General features: G+C 39.7%; 1 protein-coding gene across 9 annotated transcripts in view; it reads left to right on the top strand.

The window, feature by feature from the left end:
* Nucleotides 1-22,651, top strand: part of TRAK1 (trafficking kinesin protein 1) — a 139,090-nt gene that overhangs the window by 65,161 nt on the left and 51,278 nt on the right. The gene's annotated exons all lie outside the window — the stretch shown is intronic.

The raw sequence follows: 22,651 nt of genomic DNA, 5'->3' as shown, positions 1-22,651 counted from the left end.
CTGAAGTATCTGTGCAATTCTGTTAGAACTGAGGAAAGCAAGAGAACTGTGTTTGATTTATTGCTCTGGTCTTCAAGTTTGTGGTAGATAGAAAACAAAGGAAGCATTTAATCAAAAAGAGCAATTGCATTTGTAATCTGTGCATGCACCTCTCCACCTTAGCAAATATTGGTGAAACTGAAATACTTTTTGCTTGTGATCTCTCTGGCAAGAGACTGAAATTTCTGTATATATACAATGTAGAAAGCTTAGACCTGTTTCAGTGTTTGCTCTTTTTGAACATGTTCTCTGACACATTGCACTGTTGTCTGATGGCACTGGGTGCCAGCATCATAACATGACATCAGATCATTTTTCTGCAGCTTACGCTTCTGGGAAAGACTTGTGAAGAACCAAACTGAGCATTTGGTTGAGATGGTTTGTCCCTTCATTCTTTCTTTTGTTCATATTCATACTATTGGACAAAAAGGTACCTTTTGTGCCTGAAGGGAAAGCGTGTAGTCTTGTGACCTTCTTGGTTCTTCATTCTTTTGTTTGAGCCTGTAGATGCTTTTATCATGGTGAATGGATTCATGTCTCTCTGGGTTCTTCCACTGTGGATATTGACTTAGCTGTGCAAGTAGAGAAGAATTCTCTGATTCATCGTCTAGTTGCTGATTTATTGAGTAATAAATGATTAAAAGAATCTTCCTTTTTTTTTTTCCCCCTCCATGGTTTCACATGAAGGTGCAATTTTCTTGCACTTCTGCATGTGTTGCATGTTAAAATAGTCTGCAGAGTATCAAGCCAATAGGTTATAGGCTAAAGCTACAGTATTAGACTTACATAGTAGTGGATTTACATAGATTATAGTAGTAGATAGATTTAGGTAGACTGACTGAGGCACTGTGGAGCTCGGAAGGCATGAGTTACAGGGCTCAACATAAAGCTTTGCAAAAATTGCTTCATTGCATTTTGAAGCATCTGGAGAATTTACTTTGTAAGGAGCAAGGTTGGTAAAGAAAAGCATTAAGAATATGAAAACTAAGTTTCTGACTATAATGCTTCAATAGAAGGCATTAAGTATTTTAGTAGATAACTTATATATGCTCTCCACCTCCCCCCAGTCAGACAAAAACAGTGGGAAGAGGGAGAGGCGAGCTGAAGTTGATCTATGGAATCAGTTGTACTACAACTCTTGGTTTGTATCAGTCTGTTAGTGTTGTTATAATGATGGCAGCAGTTGGCTTAAATAAATGTTTTGAAATGTCAGGTTTCCAAAGTCTTTAGTAACGCGATTAGTCCTGTCTCACAAATAAGATGGTCTACGTGGGTGGACTGTTGGAATAACCATGAGAAAGATGTTTTGCTAGTGGGGCGAGGAAGGCAAAAATCCACATGGAAGCATCCTAACTCTCCCAACCGAGATGCTGGTGGGGCATGCCGTTTGCAATGGTGCATGACTGTTGGGGATGAATACAAAATGAAGCTATGTACAACAGAGGAATCAGATAGCAGTAGCTGCCTGTGACTGAGTACTTAAACAGTTTTATCCAGCTTTTAGCTTACAAGCATAATGGCTGCAACTTTACCATGTTGCTGTGACTGAAGATTTCATCCAATCAACTGGCTTGAGTGAAAGAATTTTGAGTGTAATTCCTGCCACAATGTATGCTCTCTGCTTTCATTGGGAAAATAAACTGCTTAAAGAAGAGGAACTGAGCAAGAACTTCTATAAAGAAAAGTTTATTCCTTACTGCTTATATACAGACACTTGTCTATAAATAGTAGTGTGTCTCATAAATGGAGTTCGTTACCCAGTGTGCAACACCCAATACGCACACAGAGCTGAGATACCATGTTTTTTTCAAGTTTTGCGGAAGACCAGGTACTAGGTGGTAGCTCCACAAAGCTAGCCCCTGGCTCGTTCATACAGGTACTGTATTTGTACAGTCTAGTTATACATATGCATAAGTAATTACATAAAGCAGTTTTCTATTGGTCTACATTTTTTTGTCTTATTCTTAAAGCTACAGTACTACTTTAATATTCTACGCATGCCCAAAGGTGAGGGGTCTCCACCTGGGCCAAGGTCTCCAGCTCAAGGGGTGTGACTTTTAGTATTATAATGAGAACAGTTTGCATGAGGGTCCTTCTTATCATGCTTCTACTAGCTTCAGATTGTTCCCAAAACATCTTAATTAGCTTACATATTTCTCCAGGATGTGTTTCACTTCCCAAGGACAATAGTTTTAATTAGACATTCCACGTTCTGGTCTGAATCCCCCTTATCAACTTTACGTAAATCCTGGCCTTCTACCAGCTCCTGATTGACTACAGTAGTTTAAGAAGTTTAAGCACATTTGGATTGAGCCTTAGACTGATACACTGGAAACTGAGATCTCTGACTTTATCCTTGTTCAGTTATCATGAACAAGTCATATAATGCATCTATACATGAAAGTGCCAGATCGTAAAACTTCAGCATGTTTGGAAATTATGGCACTGATTGTAAACATTGGTTTATGGAAAAAATAACTGTCAAAATAAAAATATTATTTTAAGTAAGCTGGCAGAAAAGTCTGCAAATTGTACCATCATCACTTCGGAGAGTGTTTTTCCAGGGTGTGGCTGCTTGCACAATGAGTCATTTTCAGTCCTGGAGTTAAGGCACTCCTTCTGTACCTGTTTAGTTTGTTTTAAAAACCTTGACAAGGGAGTCAACAAATACTGTAACTTGTCTATTGGAAGGTTTTAGTATAGTCTTACAAATTTCCAGTATTTTCAAAACTTTATCCTTGTGATCTAAGAATTCTATGGATGCAGTTAAACTTAATAAATAACAAAAATGCAATTTCATAATCCATCAAAGCTTTCCTTAACTGAAGGAAGAATTCATTCATTTTGCTGAAACAGAAGAGGATTTGCTGCAAAATAAATACTTCTATCAGAATTAAAATGCACTACACATACAGATTGTTGCTTTACCTTCTTCACGCTTCTTAGAGACGCACAAAGATAATTAAAATTCATATGAAAACTTGAGCTAGTGCAGAATATTTTTAGGTGTGAAATAAAGTCTTTTGATTGCTTATGGTTCCTGGTGTGTTGTAGTGTCAACCATCTTCAAAACCAGGATGTAACAAGGAGGGAGGGATATGTTGTAGCTCTATTCAGGAAATGTTCACAGATTGAGAAATACTGGACAACAAGGGGGATGTTTGTGCGTGTTTTAATGTATGTAAATATTGTGCATTATTAATATAGGTAAATACGTCTTTTGTAAGGCTTCCTGTTGTTTAGGGAGAGAGCTTATCAGGAAGGACAACATTTTATAACTTATCACCACACCAGTTAAAGTGTAACTACTTAGATTGGAAATAGTCTGAATGGTAACACAATAGTGACAGTCTTGCACTGTAACTCATTGTCTTCATGGTGTTCAGGTACCTCGTGTGAACAACTGGAATTTGGGAAGGGGAACGTGTCTGGTTTTCCCGCTGGTTATAATTGCATTCCCACTCCCCCATCCAAGGGCAGTGGAGGTTGATTTTGGGGGTGGTAATTGAGAGCAGCTTTTTTCCTTCCTTCTGCTCTAGGTTTTGAAAACATTTGTGGCCAATTACCACACTCATGACTCTTTATCCTCTGTCTTGGTTGTGTTCCATATCTCCAGCTCTGTCCTGACTCATTTTGTAAGTTTTGAACAAGGTAGATGCCTGAACCTTTGAACCTCAGTACTAGGATTACTTAAAAATATTTTGAGGCCCACAAAAGTAGGAAAGTGGGGTGTTCTAAATATAGATATATATTTAATTCTTTAGATATAAAAATATATATATTTAGATTTATGTATATTATATATTTAGATTTTAATCTAAATTTATATATCTATATAAAAAGTGTGTGTATATATGCATATTTAATAAATATATAGTATATGTGTATTGATGTACAATTGAATTTGTAGTTATCCTTTTGAAAGAACTTTAAAATATAGTGACCAAATTTTAAATCTCTACTCAAAATGAAAATAATTCCTCAAATACATTTTTGGTTAAGTCTTGTAAAGTGCCGTGAAGTTGATTAAAAAATGTAGCTATCTTAAGCCTAGTAAGTAAACTGATTCTGAAAATAAATGCCTTTTAAACTGTACTATCATCTTCATTTGTTCCCGCTTTAGAATGGCAACACAAAAGGGAGAAAGCTCATTTGACAAAAAGGTTATGTAAAAAGCTCTAATTGATTTGCAACCCCAAACCAAAATTTAAAGTTGCACTCGGAAAACAGTGCTTTAATTCTCCAAGGACTGTCTCTCCCTGAGAACTGTACTTCCAAAGAATTTATTTGCTGTTTAAAATGTCATTTGTATGACAATTCATACAATCATGTATAAATTATAGTACATGATTTTTGTATTAGGCACATGCACTTACACGTTCACATATACCCATTGCACATTTTATAATTCGTTCTCATTATCCATCTAGTATTCTCCTTTTCTATAAAACAGGTTTGTTAATAGGGAACTTGTGATACTGCATACCTATTTGTCTGTGATTTTTAGTTTCTGAATAATACATTTATATTTAATAAGAGAGTCTCTGTAATTGTTTGGATAGATTCAGGTGTCTCAAAACCATTATCTGTGAAAGAATCTAAATCACTTGTAATGACAGTATTCTCTAGTTTGAGTTCATCTGTGTTTGTGTTTGTTCCCCGGAGAGAATCCATGAGAAATATTACGTCCAGGAAGGATTCAGCATTTAAGGTAACAGGCAGCTGCATTGCTGTCCTTTAAAGTAGAAGCACTGAAATGATGGGGTTTTCTGCAGACCTGATGGGTGTTTGGAGTGGTGTATTATCAAGCTTTTAAAGTATACAGATATATTTTCATTCAGTTAAAAAGTAGATTAGTAGCTATTAATGCTCACACATACTTGTTTTACTGTGATTGAACAAGTACTGTTTCAGGGGGCAGAGAGGGCTGTGTTTCCTTTTTACCATAGGAAGCGTATCACAAGGGAACACTTGAATATAGGAAAACAGTCAATCATTTTTGAGTGAAAAGAGAAATTATCTTATCTGGATTGCAAAATCAAAAGAGTGTAAATGCTTTTAATGGGGCCACTGTCTTAATGGACATCTCCATTTTGGTTCCTGATTTTTTGTCGATTGCTTCTTTAGGTCTCCTTGGGTTTGTACATCCATCTTTAATAGACCATAATGACATACTAGACCCTACTGTAAAGGATGCATGGAGTACAAATGTTCTCAAAAGTAACTTGATATTAATGAAATGCCATCTGTTCTTGGATTCTATTATTTCTCCTTAAAATATGAAAACAAGCATTGAACATGTACTAGAAGTTAAGCACAAGTGTGGATGGAGGAAGAGAGCTTCAATGCAAAGATAAAGTAGGGAAGCTGTGGTCTGGGAAGGTTTTCAGTAAAGTGAAGTATCTTCTGCAGTTTGGGTATAATGAGAAACTATAAATTAAACTAGTTTGATTGCTGAGTTCCAGACTAGAAAGACTTGTTACATAAAAGGCTATACAGGGCAGGTATTTATGCTACACTCATTTCTTGGATGCCCAAGTGCTGTATGACAGTGATGTGCACTGTAATACTGACTCTTTTCTGGTTCTCCAGTTTACTGAACTTGTTCTGCTTAATCTTCTAACTGTGGGTAATGGTTACAGCTGAGTCAAGATGTGACCTATTAAAATAAAAAAGCAATGAGATTTTCGAGGGGTGTGGATGTATGGGTGCCTATGGTGATTTCAGTAATTACTGAAAACCTAGGTTCTCTGTTGAGCACATCTCTGTTCTCTGTCAGTAAACCAAATTTACAAACTAGTTTTTCTTGGTGTTCAGATGTTATGTTTTTGCTTACTAGTACTGTTCTTGTAGGCTTATGTGAATGTTTTGTAAGTTGTAATACAAGATAAATCAAGGATAATAATGCTACAGATCTATAAAATGAGCTAAAGTCACTTTTCCAATGCCACTTTCAGATTTCTTAAATTCGTTGTGATAGTTGGATAATATTTTAATCTTCACAATTGCAAAATATTTATTTCTGAAAAAACTTCGATTGTTGTTTTCTTGGTACTTTGCAGTAACAAGGACTGTACTTCTATCACTATTATTAGAATCTTGGGTACCATCGTACTCTTTTCACTGTGGAAGGCAAACTTTATTTAAGTAAAAATTTCTCTCAAACACTGCTACCTTCTCATGCTGAGGCTAGTAATGTTCTGCCATTTCTAGCAAGGTTTTATGTCGCCCAAACTCCTTTTAATAGAATGGAGGATGTGCATTGCAAGATACCACAACAGGAGTAGTGCTCTTGCCTGGTGTAAATTGAGTCGATTTCTTTGTAGTGGGGAAGAGAACTATGTACCAAGGGAATGTTTGGATCCTTTGTCTTAAATCTGCCTCCACAACCTACATCAAAATGTTTAGGCAAAATACTGATTGCAGTTGGCTATTTCATTCCTATGAGATTGCTTTTATACAACTCACTGGATTTGACTGGAATTCAGATGACTTGAAAACAAGAGTTATGCCTGGAATTTTAAAATCTAGCTTTTGACTTAATACTATTCTGTTAAGCTTCATAAGGCTTGCACACTGAATGTTGTCATTGTAACTGTTCTGGATGAACATGTGAGGTCTGAAATCTGAGCAATTAAGCAAGAAGGGCATTTGATTTCTGAATGACTTGGAAAAATGTCCTTGCAGTTTTTGGACTACATGCTGAGATTGATGCTGGTTTATAACCTGCTGGTGGAAATGTGATTAGTTCCCCTCTGTGTTGATCCATACAGGCTAAGAGTCAACAATGGCCCTTAGCTATACTACTGTGGCTTGTTAGAGCAGATTTTTCTGCCTTCCTGTGGCTTTTTGTTTTTGAGATTCTCAGTCCAATCCCCAACCACAAAGGCTGTCAGTCACAGAATCTGCTGGGCAGCATCAGTCAAGAGTACAGACACAAGGCTACTTAGCCCTTATTTTGAATTAGTTTTTGATGACACTGACAGAAAGATGAATATTTAAATATCCAAGCATTTTAATTTATTAGCAATTTTGCAGGGGGGACTTAAGCTGTAACCCAGGGTAGGTGATGTAAAGAATTAATTCTTAAAATTTAGTTGGCAGTTGGGAAATGGGGTTTCCACACTTGGATGAAGATAGTATTTGGGAGGAAATGAATAGTGTATTAGGGCTGAAGCTGTTCTTTTACATTCTGAAACTCCAAAGCACATCTTTTTCATTATTTTCTTCATATGCTTCAGACAGAAGAGTGAGCCAGTCCCTACCAAATTAATAAAAGAAAACTGATCTGACCCTAAAGCATAATCAAATACATTAAATGTCATCTCACCAGCCTCATTAAACTCTTGAGGCAGAGTGCCTTTTAAGCCAGTCTAAAATGTGCTGCGCAAATGTATGATACAGCAAAGTGACGTTCCATCTCCCTGCCCCCAAATTAGGGAACGTCAAGCACCCTTTTAGCTGGTGGCTAGGGAGAGGTCTATATAAGAACCAGGCCTAGAGCACAGCTACCAAAGGCGGTGAACAGACACAGCACTTGGTGCAAGAGTCTGGATTCTGCCTTGGGAGCTTATGGGAACAGGGCTCAGGATCATCTGGGGACTCCTGGGAACACTCTGAGAAACTTGAGGGTGTCTGCTGCTGCCAGGTAAGTGCAAGGTAAGGGGAGCCACAGGGATGTGGGCCTGAAGAAGCTCTAGGGGCTTCTGAGAAGCTGTCAGCTGCTGCCTGCTTGGAGCCTTTGTTGCAGCTGCTGCTGCTTAGGGATGGTCAAGCACCTTTTTAGCTGGTGCTTGGGAGAGCCCTGTGTAACAGCTAGGTCTGGAGCACAGCTCCCAGAGACAGCCAACAGATGCAGCAGTTTGTGTGGAAGGGTGTAAAGAAGTGGTCCTCATCTGAGTTCAGAACAGTCTAAACCTTCAGATATGACGTGCCACAGGGTGCATTCCCCAAGTTTTGGAGCACCTGTCCCTGCCAGGGCAGACTTTAACCCAGACAGAGCTTCAGATGGTGGATGCAGCCCTGCAAGTCCCAGGCTGCTGGGAGTGCCTGGGGCCCCTCCCTGAGACAGGGAGAGATGGCCTTCTTTTATGTAGGAGGTGTGCTGCTGTTGAAGAGCTGTCACCAAGTGGAGAAGTTGAGAGGAAGTCAGCAGGTTGCACAGCGTCAGCGAGGATGAAAGACATAAACAGGATCCAGGAGGAGTGGCTGAGACACCAGAGGATTGTGCTCCCATTCAAAGGGACCTTGACAGGCTGGAGAGATGAGTCAAGAGCCCTGTGCAATTCAGCAGAGGGAATTGCAAAGTCCTGCATCTGGGGAGGAGCAACCCCATGCACCAGTATGTGCTGGGGTCCACCCGGCTGGAAGGCAGCCTTGCAGAAAAGGACCTGGGGCATCCTGGTGGACCCCAAGTTGAACATCAGCCAGGAACATGCCCCTGCTGCAAAGAAGGCTAATGGTATCCTGGGCTGTATTAGGAGGAGTATTGCCAGCAGGTTGAAGGAGGTGATCCTTCCTCTCTACTTGGCACTGGTGAGGCCACACCCAGCGTGCTGTGTCCAGTTCTGGGCTCCCTGGTTCTATATTCCTTCAGTGTAATGCAACTTGCATTCCTTTCCTCTCCCAGGAAGCTGCAATCATGACTCTCAGTGGGTTTTTTTCCTTCCTTGTTAGAAAAATAGGTCATAACCATGCTACTGTAATATTTTTGTCTATCCAATCAAGCATGATGTTAAGCTCAACTACATTTTACAAATGTTTTTGCTGTCTCCAGGAAAAAATACAACCACAAAACCCCAGAGATTATAGTTTACATTATTTCCAGGTGGTGAACAGTTTACAAAATCTGACTCTTTAAAGCTTTACTCTTCTTCATTTCTTTATGCTGTATAGGGGTGTATTCTCTTAAATGTCCAGCTCTTGCTATCATGGTCTCATTTACAGTATTTAAGTATGCCCAGTGATACCTTAATTAAACTATGCAGCTGGTTTTGCAGGTAGGTTGCTGAAGACCACATCAATTTTGATTTTATAGAAATGCAAATATAGTACTCGCCAGTAATAATCTGGGGGAAGGGAGAAATAATCCTTCCATGTGGAAGATAGGTTTTTGTCCTTAAGTAATTTAATTTCATCTGTCTGCCTCTGTTTCACGTTAAATCATTTTGTTTCAGTGGGAGAACAGTTAGGCTCTTCTCTGCATCAGAAGAGTCTTTTGTCTGTACCAGGTGAGGTCAGTGTGCCCTTATGGTGTTCAGAAGGGACCAGCTCTTTCCTATCTGTAGGAAGTACCTGTACCATTTTGAAGCCCTAGATAGTAATCCCATTTTGACGAAGAAGAGTCAATCAAATTTGAAGCACCCATTTTTCTCAATAGCAATTCTGGAAGCTGCTGATACAATGCTTTTGCCGCTCTGGTTCCACTCTTTTCAGGTTAAGCAAGCCACAGTGATTTCTTGCTAAACCAAATACTACACTGGAAGAGATCTCTGCAACTTAGGACAGAGTTGTTTGCTCTTACTAAATGTGCAGTCGCAGGATGACTCCTGTTCAGTGTTCTTTTAGAAGGTGAAACACCACGAACTATTCACTTCAGTAAGTGAGATCCCAATTTAGAAATAACAGTATGCCAGCCTGTCCTTGAAAATGTTGGGCTTTTAAATATGCTTGCTTTTCTTTTTAATGCTCTTTAATAACTTTCCTTTTTTTATGAAGTCTTTTAAAAAATGTCAGTTTGCAAAGTAAGTATTGTGGCAACGCCTGACTATTAAAAATATGCATTGCGTAGTGGTACAGCTGTTCCTCTGATAAAAAGGACTCCAGACGATGTTAATGGGATGGGCAACTTTATCCTGAGTGGTGGCGACTGTAGAAACTAGTGAAAGGATATGGTGTTTAATTATCTGAACATCCTGATGTGATGCTGTAGCCAAGAGAAGAAATGTGACCCAGAGTTCATCAAATGGGAGGTAATACACTGCTGCAGCTGCCATGGAAGTACTCCATTCAGCGCCAGTGTTCAGTTTCAAAGGATCCTCCCGGAATTCTAAAAGGTTTGGAGAAGAAAGCTGAGAATGACTAAGCATGGAAACACATGATTTATAGTGACATACTATGTAATGACATTCTCTGAATACTTTATTTGCCAGCAGAGATGACTTGCTGCTGCTTTGCACACTAACAACATGGTTCACTGCATTCTTGAGTGTGCTGCTACAACTTTCTTGAGAGGCCATGCTTGTAAATGGGGTAGTTGAAATTATCTTTGTCAAAAACTCTCTTCAAACAAGGAAGAGGGTTTGTGTGATTTTTATAACCTGGCTAATTTAGGCAGACCAGTTTAGTGTTGACCTATGGCACAGATTTATTGCAGCAGAAGGGAAGGAGGAGAGGGCTCGTGAGCTTTTCAAGTCAACTTTTGTGCCTGATAAAACCTCTTTGTAACAGCAAGCTTAGAGTGCTCAGTCTGGCTGATCAGCGTTGGCTGCCAGAATTCTTTATCAGTCTGTATATTTTGCTCTGTAGAGAACAAATGAAAGTGGGTTTTTTTGTTTGCTTTAAGACTAAACATAGAAAAATAGAACAAAATCCAGCAGCTGGAAGGGAAAGCCGAATGAATGTGAATAACTGTATTTAGCTTTGGAATAGGAAAAAGCAAGTCCCTTATAGTCACAGGTATACTACCTGAAATCTTTCTTAAACTCAAGTTTTATATGAACTTTTTAGGCAACTAACAAAGTAATACTCCAGTCAAATGCAGTGTTGTAATATGGAGATTTGAATACACAGAGGTTTAATGTTTGCAGAAGCAGTCCAGCAGAAAAATTCACCATTCACATAAATTTTACGTAAGTTGAATCCAATGTATCGCTGTAGGAAGGAGAAGTAGGGCTGCAGAGGTTGAAAGAGGGTTCTGCAAGTATGCAGCTGCTTTGTCGGCCTGGTTAGACCTTTATGTTCAACTTGACAACCCTTCCAGCCCCTCCTTAATAAAGCTACAATTTCTCATATAATTGAAGGGATGCTTGCACGTGGATACCTGTATATATAGTATTCTGTCTGTCCAGGGTTTCTCTCTTCATGCTGGGAAGATCATACACTTATCCCATATTTCCGAGTCTTCTTGAGGAGTTCTGAAATCATTTGACCACACAAGTTATTTTCTCCACAGAAAAATAATGCCTTTCTGGATTACACCAATATGTTTCCAATCAGATCTGTAGAAAAGTATCGGTAAAAACAAACAAAAAGCCCCAAACCCCCCCTTGAACTATTTTTATCCTGCCTCATTGAAAGGGGGGGGGGTGCAGGGGGGAGGACAGTAAGAAGAAAATTCTAGCATGTTGAAGATTTCCTTTGTTTAAAATGTCAGGAAATAAAAAGGAGAGAGTCCCTGCAGCAATTTAAGCTGGTAGCCAATGTTCATTCTTTATACTTTAAATACTTGTTTAATAGCATTACCAGACTGAAATTACCTTTTGGACGAAAGTAATACAAGTGGAACAAATAGCTTATATGCAGAGCAACTGAGTTAATGTTGCCATAGGAACCTTTATTTTTCTCTGACAGTATTTTAACAGTGTAGCCTTAATTGCATTTAATAACATGGGCAGTTCTTGCCTTATGAGTATGCATAACTGAAATTCTGCAAGACTGAGCTAGGGCTGGAGTGCTTTGTCACATTCCTCTGTTTCAAGATGGCACAGCGTGAGGGCAGAATGATCACATTTGGCAAAAATGCTTGCACTATTCAAAATACATTTTTTTTTTTTGTTTTTAAAGATAATTGTATGACCTTTGCATGTCCAAAGACTTTTGGTGGCTTTTATGTAATCCTTTGTGATTTACTAACCTGAAGGAAGGTCATGTACACTTATTGTATTGCTTTCACATCATTATTGAGGATGCTAAAAATCTAATCAGCAGAATGAAGCCAAAAATAATGCGATCCCTGTCAAAACGAGAGTAAGTTTTTCTTTTCAGACCCTTGTTATCTCAGTGTACCTCTTGATTTCGGGAGGGCTAAGGTTAGCTTGATGCAAAAGTAACAAATGGGGGGGAAGTGCCAGTAAATGTGGTGGTGCCTTGATTAAGGCTGTGCTGCTTTGCTTTGAGTTAGCCTCCCAAGAATGGCAGTGCTTGCAGCCTAGAGCAGGTTGACTAACTTTATTTAGGTATTACACCAACTCAGTTGTTGACCAGCAATAACTGAAGTACAGACATTGGATCTCCTCAGCTGGAGGCTGACTGATTGCCACCCCTGTAGGAGAGCTGCAGGCCTCAGCCCCAGGTGGCTAAGGCTGGCTTGGGGAGGAGAACGGACAGGAACATAAGAGTAAAGTTTAACAAAACCAGTGATTGAGAGACACGTGGACTGCAGTTTGCTTCCTGGCCCAGGAGCGTCTCATAGGGGCAAGGGGGAACTGTATTTGAGGAAGAGCTCTGGCACTTCAGTCTCTGTGAATCTTCAAAGTTCACAGTGGTCTGAAACTATGTGCCCTTGTTCCTACTGTCTAGGAAGTTAAAAATAAGTGTTTTGTGTAATGAAAGAAGGTCAAAGAATCTTAGTGTGTGGCAATTAAACAAATGAAGTAAATGGGTGGAGGCCCTTGAACTACAAAATCACAGAATAGCAGAAGGTTGAGGCTGGAAAGGACCTCTGCAACTCATCTGGTCCAACCCCCCTGCTCAATCAAGGGTCCCCTAGAGCAGGCTGTGTCAGTCCTCAGTCACCCTCACATTTAAAAAAAAAAAAAAAAAATTCTTATGTTCAGGGTGAACCTCCTGTGTTCCAGTTTGTGCCCATTGCCTCTGATCCTGTCACTGCGCAGCACTGAAAAAGCCTGGCTCTGTCCTCTGTGCGCCCTCCCTTCAGGTATTTATACACATTGATGAGGTCCCCCTGAGCCTTCTCTTCTCCAGGCAGAACAGTCCCAGCTCTCTCAGCCTCTCCTCATAGAAGAAATGCTTTGGTCCCTTCATCTTCATGGCCCTTCAGTAGACTTTCTCCAGTATGTCCATGTCTCTCTTACACTGGGCAGCCCAGAACTAGACACAGTACTCCAGGTGTGGCCTGACCAGTGCTGAGTAGAGGGGAATCCTGTGCATATTGCCAAATAGGTTACTGTACTGTAGGATGAACATAGTGATTTTTTTTAATTTTTTTATTTTTAATTTGCAGACTTAGAAACATATTATTTTTCGGTGAAATAATTTACTTGCAGGCAAAGGTGTATTTGAGTTTGGCCCTGGACTGGAACTTGAGGGTTGAGTGAATAGCATGGCCAATTGCCACTGACAAACGTGTGGCAGATGTGTGAACAGATCTGTTAATCTGTGCTTCAGCTATCAATATATAAAAAGGGATGTGGCAATTCCCAAGCTCAAAGTTACTGCAGTGATAATGAAGTTAGTAAAAGTGAGTTGCAAAGCAGAAAGGTGAGGGTTTCTTATATCATGAATAGTAGATGTGTGGAACTCCTTGCAAGAGGACGTTGGAGGTGCTAAAAAGACACATGGGCTCAAGAATAGACAGGGTAAGTCCTTCAAGAATTGCTAAAAGTAGAAACTATCTGTTTCAGGCCGTCTCTGGAGCTGGAAAAACTTGGAGGTTGGGAGGGCGGTTGAGGGAAGCATTGGCTAGTTCTCCCTTACCTGCTTATGGCTGTTCTTGTAGATGGAGTCTTCGGCTAGACAGACACCTCTGTGGTCAGACCCAATATGGCCTCCTACCTTGTGTTATTAACATATGTTGCAACTTAATCTATCCCAGTGCTTCTACTGGTGTTCACAAAGAAATACAGTTTCCTAAAAAAAGGAGGAGAAAGGGGTGAAGAATATGTGATAGTTACAAACAAAATGGATGTCAATCCCTCTGGTAACTATACCTGCACAGCTTCAGACATGCTTTCTGAATTCCTATGTAAGTAAAGTCTTTTCTTTTGTTTCCAAAACATTGAACGTGAACATTAAGCTGTTCTGTGTGAAGACCTTGAACATTTTTAGGAATAGAGTAGTGCAAGTTTGTCCTAACTCCTTGTTTTTGGCTATGAAGCTTAGATGCTTGAAAAAAAAAAAATGGGTCAGTGGTTCATGGCGAAGGCAAAAAGCAGAAGCAGATTAGCTTTATTGCAAGGGGAAATGATTGCTGTCCTGATTTTCTGATTCTTTCATGTTTTTGTTTGCCACTTTTGCAATAACAGGATGCATAAAGGATTGTATTATATCAGCCCAGAATAGTGTAACAAAGCAGTAATGTAGTTTCATTTTCCATGGGGAAGGCAGGCTTTTATCAAACAGTGTGGAGGAGAGTACTAATGGACTAGATTTTCATTATTAATGTACTGCATGTACCCAGTGAATTGCTATGGCATGATGCTGTTGTTCCATGAGCAGTCAGCAGAGAGTTGTATCATCTTTCTGAGCAAGGATTTTTGTTTCCAGTATGGAGGGGTACTTCCAGTCTGTAAAGCCAGAAACAGCAAAATGCATTTTCTTCATCTCTGCATGTCTTTTGGAGCCAGCTCGTCTCCATGGCAACATGTTAGACTGAAAGAGATGTGGAGACTAGGGAGGAAAGGAATGAGTTAGAAACAGCCAGGCGGTGGTGTGTGTCCCCCACGTCAGCGCATCAGCCTTTTGATAGGATGATTTTGTTAACACCCATCCAAGGCTCCTGTGCAGAGCTTCTTTATTAGAGCAGCCGCCAGGGCATCTGCTTCTCCTGTCTGCATCCTTTTTCTATTTTTTTAATTCCCCCTTCCCCCCTCCCCCCCATACACCTTCCACACCCTCCTTTTATTTTAGTTGCAACCTCACTGAAGATGTGCAGCTCATTTTCAGCTTTCTGTGAGCTTCCTTACGCTATGGTATTTTGCAAAGGCAGGAAGGCATGGCTGCATTTCACTTGACCTTAGCAGCAAAGTGAAGTCTCGTCTATGTTGCTGAAGGGTACTGACTATGCAGAAATTTATTGAAGCAGATTATTATGAACTGGACTGGTATTATGAAGAATGCACAGATGGTAAATATTTCTTTCTCATCTCTTGTTGCAGAATTTGGAGCTTAAGACTGGACCATCGTTACTCAATGGTTTTAAAAATGAAGTACCTTGAAAAAGGCAGCACCCTGGTGTAGCAGAGATGCCCGCATCTCTGTTGCACCTCAGCATCTCTTGTGAGCATGCTACAAGAGACTCTGCTGTATAGCTTTCTCTTTTTCAAAGGGAGTGGCAGAGGAGCATATGCACTATATGAGCAATCTTTGGGCAGGGGGAGAAATATTTAAAATGCTAACTGTATGTGTAATAATTCAGCTGAATTTAAATACACTTACTGTAAGATTCTGTATTGGTTTGAGTTTTAAGTCTTTGTGGTTTTTCTGCATTACCAATATGCTGTAATATGTATATATTTAATGTGTTAATAGGCAGTACATGATTTCTCTCTGGTTTTTGTCTGTGAAAGATATTTAAAACTGTAGCTTCTTAAAAGTGAGCAGGTTAACTTTTTGAATTGGAAAAATTCCAGACTCTGGCGAGCACTATCTTCTGGGCCTGTTGGAATTTTTCTAATGTTTGTTTGGGCGATTATGTCTTTATCAGAGCACTGAATGTTTTCATAAGACTTCTGATAGAAGGCACATGAGGAAGGATAAGGAATGGCTAAAACTGTACTCTCAGCAGAGTGGAAAAATCAAGATTCCTCATCAATGGCACCCAGTGTTAAACTCTAAAACAAAATGCAGCCTTTGGGAAACCAGTAGTTGTATATGGATTTTATTCTGGTTGGAGAGCTTAAACGAGGCAAGTCCAAGATCATAATGAAGCAAAGAGCAGAAAGCAGTTAAGGAGTGTAGGCCCAGGTGATGTTGTATGTATGCAGTACACAAAGATATTTCATAGTGCTTTGATAACAATATCAGAGGGGACATGAAGAATAAAGATACATGTGACAAAATTTGAATGGATTTTTATGGTCTTTTGAGTGGAATTTGCCCCCATTTGTTTCTCTGTACCAGATTTCAGAATGGAAAGCAATTTTAGAAGCTTATTAAACTTGAACTTCTCTTACATTTAGTTGATTATTCCTGTCCAGGTGTTCAAAGAGGAAAGGTGCATATTTATTTGAAAGATCTGACCACTTTAAGTTGGACTGAATCCATTATGTAACCTTTATCCTTTAGGTTTAACCCTAGTAAATACTGTAGCATCTGATTAATCTGCATGATGTAACAGGCTGAGTTGGCCCCGTTTTAGAAGCTTAAAAAATAGAACAGTTGTACTGTCATAAAAAGCTGTAGCTGATCTTTTTCCCAGGTTAAATACAGATAGCCTTCTTTTTATGGCTCTTCTTTGACCAGACAGAGAAAAGACCATAAAGTGTCATTATGCAGAAGTGTGGCATGCCTGAATGTCTGAGCTAAGAGCTCATCTGCTCATCAGTTTGGTCTTAAGGTGTGTGCTGCACTGGAGAAACTATGGGAGTTCCATGGTAATGAAATAAGCAACAGGTGTTGGGCAAGCATTTAAATACCTTGTGGGATCAGGGCCTTGGGAGCACTGTAGTGGCTGGTCTGATTCTGGGCTTACAAGTTTTCTTGTGAGTGCTGAGCCCCTGCCCAGCATACTTCTTCCATGAGCTGAGATCTACAGAGTCAGCTAGAGTATGTGCTGGCTGGCTGCTTGAAGTATATGGGGAGTTCTCCCCTAAGACAAACCAGGGTTTAAAGTCTGGAAAGCAGGGTTTAAAGTCCAATAGGGAAAATCTCTCCTGTAGGTAAGGCACAATGCTTTTAAAATTTATTTAAAATTAAAATATTACTTTTTACATTATGGACGGGTAGTACTGTCAGTCTTGTCTTGGCCTCTCGGGTAAATGGTAGTCTCATCAGGTTTAATGGAATCTTATGGGGGTTGACTTGCTTTTGTTTCTCACAGTTGAAGTGTGCGAGAGAGAAGGATTTGAGAGGTGTGGTGGAAGGCATAGTCTTTGACCTTTGATACTGGCATATTAACTTTTGGGTTTAAAATAGCATGAGATTTCCTGTTGATGGAGAAAGATGTTCTGATTGTAGTGGGAGACAAAAGGCATCTTTAAAGTACAGTAGAAAATGGAGCTTTTTCAAAAACCTAGAGCAGATGGCATATTATCAGAGATGCCTGTCTCTTGATTGATGTTTGATTTTTCTACTATGTATTTGTCGTTACCAGAGTCATTTGCCTAGGATGCTTTTTATATTCAGTAGAGTGTGATAGGCAGTTGCAGCTCAGCTGACCTGTTTTAAATATCTATTTTAAGAAAAGATGAAGCGTAGTTAGCTTATTTCTCTGCTGTACATGGACTCTCTGGAGCTCAGATGTATGCGTGCATTCAATTGTGAATCCTACCTTTTTAGATAAATTTTCAAGTATAATATGTTACAATATAAGTGACAGTTGTCACCTTGTTTGGCATTAATGAAATACATTGTGTAGATGGAATGGCAAGGAGGAAAGAGCTGGGTGTGTACTTGTGTAGGAAAGTAGTTATTTTCATAGCAACCTTTGAGATTGACAGAACCAATGATAAAAGAGGAAAAGGTGACACTTTTCCAGACTTTTATCACAAAAGATAGCAGTATCTATCTTTCTACTGCAGTATGTAGCAGTATCGACGAAAGATAGGTCCATCTAGGTGTTTTTTTAGAGAAAAACAAATAGATTCTTACAAAAAGGACACAATGCAACTTGGTTGAAAAAAATAATGCAAAAAACCCCACAAACTCCCAAACAGCTAAATAAACAGATAAGTAGATACCCATAGAAATCTTTATGAATAGCCTTCTCCCTCTGCCTCTTTCTTAGGCCAATATTTTTCAGCCTCTCAATGAACAATGCTTTCTAGAGAAATCCAGGTTGACTTTGGATCAAATTACTTTTCTTGTAGTTTCTTCCATTACTTGTTTATTTCTAGCTGAACAACTCTATACTAATGCCTGAGAGCTCATTGCCTACAATTCCACATGACTTTGTGTATGTGCAGTTGGCTGTTTCCTCCTTCCTTTGTTGGCCATGAGTTTCGGCAATTTCTTGTGGGGAAAATAGTGTCTTCCTTTTCCCTCCCGCCAATCAGACTGCGTGCCCTGTTTGTCACAAGTGCTGAAGCTTCTAACCCCTTTTATGTTTGCCTGAGCAACTTCATCTCACTCTCTTGGTCATTCCAGCACCCCTTATCCTGCTTTTGCTTTTTCTCTATAACTTTCAACCCCTACCTGTATTTTCTTCCTGCTCACGCTGAAATGTTTTCATCTCTTGTTCTGTTTGCAGTTGCTGTTTGGTGCTCCTCTCCTCTGTTCTGTTTTCCACTCCACTGAAACAATTATCAGCAAGCTCCCTAACTTTCTCTTTAGCTGAACAATAATTAACAATGTTAATGCCTGTTCTCCTTGACCTCTCAGCTACTTTAAGCATGATTACTTATCCTTACCTTGCTTATTTTAGTGTGCCTTTGCAGATGTGACACTGTGTCCTCCTGGTTCTCCTCTCTTTTTTTTTCTCCTCTCTTTTTTTTTCTCCTCTCTTTTTTTTTCTCCTCTCTTTTTTTTTCTCCTCTCTTTTTTTTTCCTCCTCTCTTTTTTTTTCTCCTCTCTTTTTTTTTCTCCTCTCTTTTTTTTTCTCCCTCCTTTAAGGTAGCATTAGAAGAATATTTCACATTCCCTGCTGCAGTTTTTTGAGAGTTCTTGGTTCTCCATGTTACTTCTCTGTGCACCACAGTTACAGGTAACCTCACAAACACACATCTGCCAGCTCTGTGGGTGGCACAGTCAACCTTTTTACTTAAAATATGCTTCCCTTGACACCTTCTCCCTTACAGTAGGAGCTTGGCTGATGGTTGGGCATTTATGATGAATCATCGTCTCCCTCCTACATTAGCGCCTTTTGTCTCCATCCCTGTGGACAGAGTAACCCTGGTGTTACTCTGGATGTAAACTGGATGCTGACGGTGGGTATGCCATCTAAATCTATGAGAATGTTACAAATGCCTGTGGCATGCAATTTCTGAAACAGCCATTGCTCTATAGGTATGCAGCTAAAATTCTCATTCAGGTTGCTCTTGTTTTGCTCCTATATCCTTTATCTCTTTATTTGATAAATATGGTTGTAATCATTGATAGCATTTTCCTAGTTTTCTGATTTTTGCCGTGTCAATTCTGTTTTTCTATTAACTTTCTATTCTTCATCCAGTCAGACCTAAGCTACTTCTACGTGTATGTTGTGGTTATGTGGCTTATTTTTCAGTATAGAGGTATTTTTCCTCTTTATTCTGCTCAGCTGCTAAATTTCCAGAGAAGTGTTTTCCCACTTCATCCTGCTTCATTCCCTTTCTGCAAAAGTAATGTGCTGTCCATTTGGTTGAGTGAGAGAAGATAATTTGGGTGGGATTTTGAAAGTGTGGGAAACATGCAAAACCTGTAAACATTTGAACAATCTAACTCTGACTGTACATCTTAATAGAAATCAGATGTTCAATGACCAGTTTATCCCCCCTCCCTGAAAAGCGCACCCCAAAACACCCACATTTCTTTATCAACCTATTTTTAAATCTGGGTGCTGCTGTTTCACCTGCTGTTTTTAGGACTTGTTTGCTTACCCAGAATCACTTTGTTCTAAATGCAGCATTGTTGTTATTAGTTAATTGTGGTCAAAATTAATGTGCTTAAATGTGCACAAGTCTACATATTTTTATTGATAAAGGAAGGTTAAAATTATTTGAATGTACTGGAGTTCCTTGGAAATAGTGAGTCAGGATATGAGGGTTTGTTTGTATTGTGTCCAGCCTCACCCTTCTTCAAACTAGCTCCTGGTTTGTGTGTTTTCTGTTTGACTGCAAAGTTACTGAAGGCAGTTTGTACCTTGGTGCAGGCATTGTGTACCATCAGTACAAGAGGACATTGAGTTGCTGGAGCATGTCCAGAGAAGAGCAACAAAGCTGGTGAAGGGTCCAGAGCACAAGTCTTATGAGGAGCGACTGAGGGAACTGGGGTTGTTTAGTCTGAAGAAGCGGAGGCTGAGGGGAGACCTTATCACTCTCTACAACTACCTGAAAGGAGGTTGTAGTGAGGTGGGTGTCGGTCTCTCCCCCCAAGTAACAAGCAATAGGATGAGAGGAAATGGCCTCAAATTGAGTCAGGAGTGGTTTAAATTGGATATTAGGAAAAATTTCTTTACTGAAAGGGTGGTCAAGCATTGGAACAGGCTGCCCAGAGAGGTGGTAGAGTCACCATCCCTGGAGGAGTTAAAAAAATGTGTAGATGTGGCACTTTGGGACATGGTTTAGTAGGCATGGAGGTGTTGATGGTTGGACTAGATGATCTTAGAGGTCTTTTCCAACCTTACTGATTCTGTAATTCTATGATTACATAGGAAAAGTGCATCTGTGTGCTTTAAGCATTGCAACTCATTTAGCAAGCTTCCTGAAAGGAGTTAAATGTCTTTAGCTACTAATTCAGAGTGGCGATTGCAGCAAATATGCCAAATTTACCTTGAAGTGGCAACCCATAAAAATTAATGCTCAATCTGGTATGTTCTTTAAGTCCCTGAGTATGTGTTTACAGAAAATACTAAAAATCTCTTTTTGAATCGTTTCTGATTAGAATGTGTACTTTCGGAACCATATACAATTTAGCTTTTTTTTTTGGTTGGAAACCTGGCTCTTAATCTTTAGCAAGTAAATACTCATGCACTAGTAAAAGGGCTTAATGCAGAATGCCACTAAAAATGAGTTGATAGTGTGAGGGTGCGGTACACATTCCTTCTCCACCCATTATGAATTTGCATCAGCATTTATCATATGCTGATATCAAAATAGGCATTGCAACGCTTATCTTTCTCTCAGCTTTTGAATGTCATAAAGTCCTTCTGTGTGGCATGAGTTGGCATGAGTCACAGTTCAGAAGTCAGCTTGTGGGAATATTCATTTACTCTCCTTATATTGTCATGTATATTGGGCATCTGAAACATGCACGTTTTCAGTGGGTCAGCCACTGCTCTGCTCTCCTTTATAAGCTAGTTGGTTAGCTATAGCTGAACACTTGTCAGCAATATTTAAACCATAGTATGTCAACAGGGTTGGTGGGGTGGACTTTTCTGGCCCTAAGCTTTAAAAGGTGCTTCTTGTATTCTTTTAAAATGACTTATTGTTTTGGTTACTCTCTGAATTTCCATTATCTAGCTGTTACTGAAATGTGGTAAATTGACACGGGATGGCAAACAGGTACTTAAAACTCTTACTGTCTGTTTTTTTAAGGGTTTTTTTTGAGTTTTGATTCACTGTTACAGGGGAGAAATGAAGACGCAGAAAAGCTCTAAGGGATCAGAAACTACAAGTAATCCCTATTACATTATTATTAAAATTACATCTTTTAATGTCATGATAAGGGGAGAAAGGGACAATCCTGTTTTCCCCAACTGAGTTCTTGAGGCTGCTGCTGAATATTGCAGTAAGTTCCGGCAGTCAAAGGTCAAGTTGGTAAGTTTGAGTAGGAAGATCTTTCTTTATTGAGGAATGAGTGTTCCTTTTCTTAGCAAGCACTTATGTGGATTTCATATCCTTTGGCTATTGTTTATATAAACATTGTTACATTGTTTGTATATAAATATCAAGAGTTTAAAACTTAAAACAGAATAACTCATTGTGTAAAATTAGTTCCTTCCCATCTTGTACTACCTCATACTTTCACACCACTAGAGAAATGGTAATAGAGAAATTGTTCCTACGTGACCCTAACTGTTATGTTCTGCTGGCTTATGTTTGTTTGTCTTCCTCCCTAGCAATGTTGTCCCCTCAGAGGGTGATGAGCTGCCTCTGCCTTGCATTGCCCACACTTTCCCTGCAACCGCTTTGCCTTGTGGTGCAGATAGGAATGCTTTCTGCAAGCAGCAAGGGGTGCCTATTTGCCATTGAAAGTAAGGGAGGCAACTTGTCAAGTATTAAATATCCATAGCTGCAAAAAGTTAAATAAGAAAGTTAACCTACCCTATGTGTGTAGTACAGTTTAGCAAACACAACCTGTTGGAAACCAAGAGGTCTGAGCACAAGGAGTTTTCTTTGTTGTTGAACAGAGAAGAGATATGTGCGCCCTTGAAAAGGCACGAGGGTGCCATATGTGGACTTGAGGTATTTTGTTTCCCACAGCAGACAGAAGAGTAAAGATTACTGTAGAAAACATGGTGTTTGACAGCTGATGTGATGTCAGTTAAATGCTTTGTACAAGAGTAGTCTTTTTTGTAAAAGCAATTAAAAAAGCCCCAAACACCCACTCCCTTCCCCCTAGCCCAATTCTTCACACAGTGGTTTTAGTGTGTGGTGGATACTGCAGTCAGACCATACTATACAATAGCCCCAACTTCCAAGATCTCTCCGCTTGATGGGATTAGCGTGTGCATGTGTGCAGGCTTTGGCTGTTCACTACTCCTGTGAAATCTGTTACTTGGCAGCATTAGGCAACCTGAGAGGTGATTTAACTCTGCGAAGGTGCACACCCTTCTCGGGGTGTGACGGTCAGACTTCCGTGTTGCTGAGACACTTGTGGGAAGCTACCACTTCACTTGGAGGAGCAGGGGCAGAGGAGA

This window comes from Ciconia boyciana, chromosome 2 (genome assembly GCF_034638445.1).
Source record: "Ciconia boyciana chromosome 2, ASM3463844v1, whole genome shotgun sequence".
NCBI classification, from domain to species: Eukaryota; Metazoa; Chordata; class Aves; order Ciconiiformes; family Ciconiidae; genus Ciconia; species Ciconia boyciana.
Note: the sequence above shows the minus strand (reverse complement) of the source record. Positions and strands in the feature narration are given on the sequence as shown.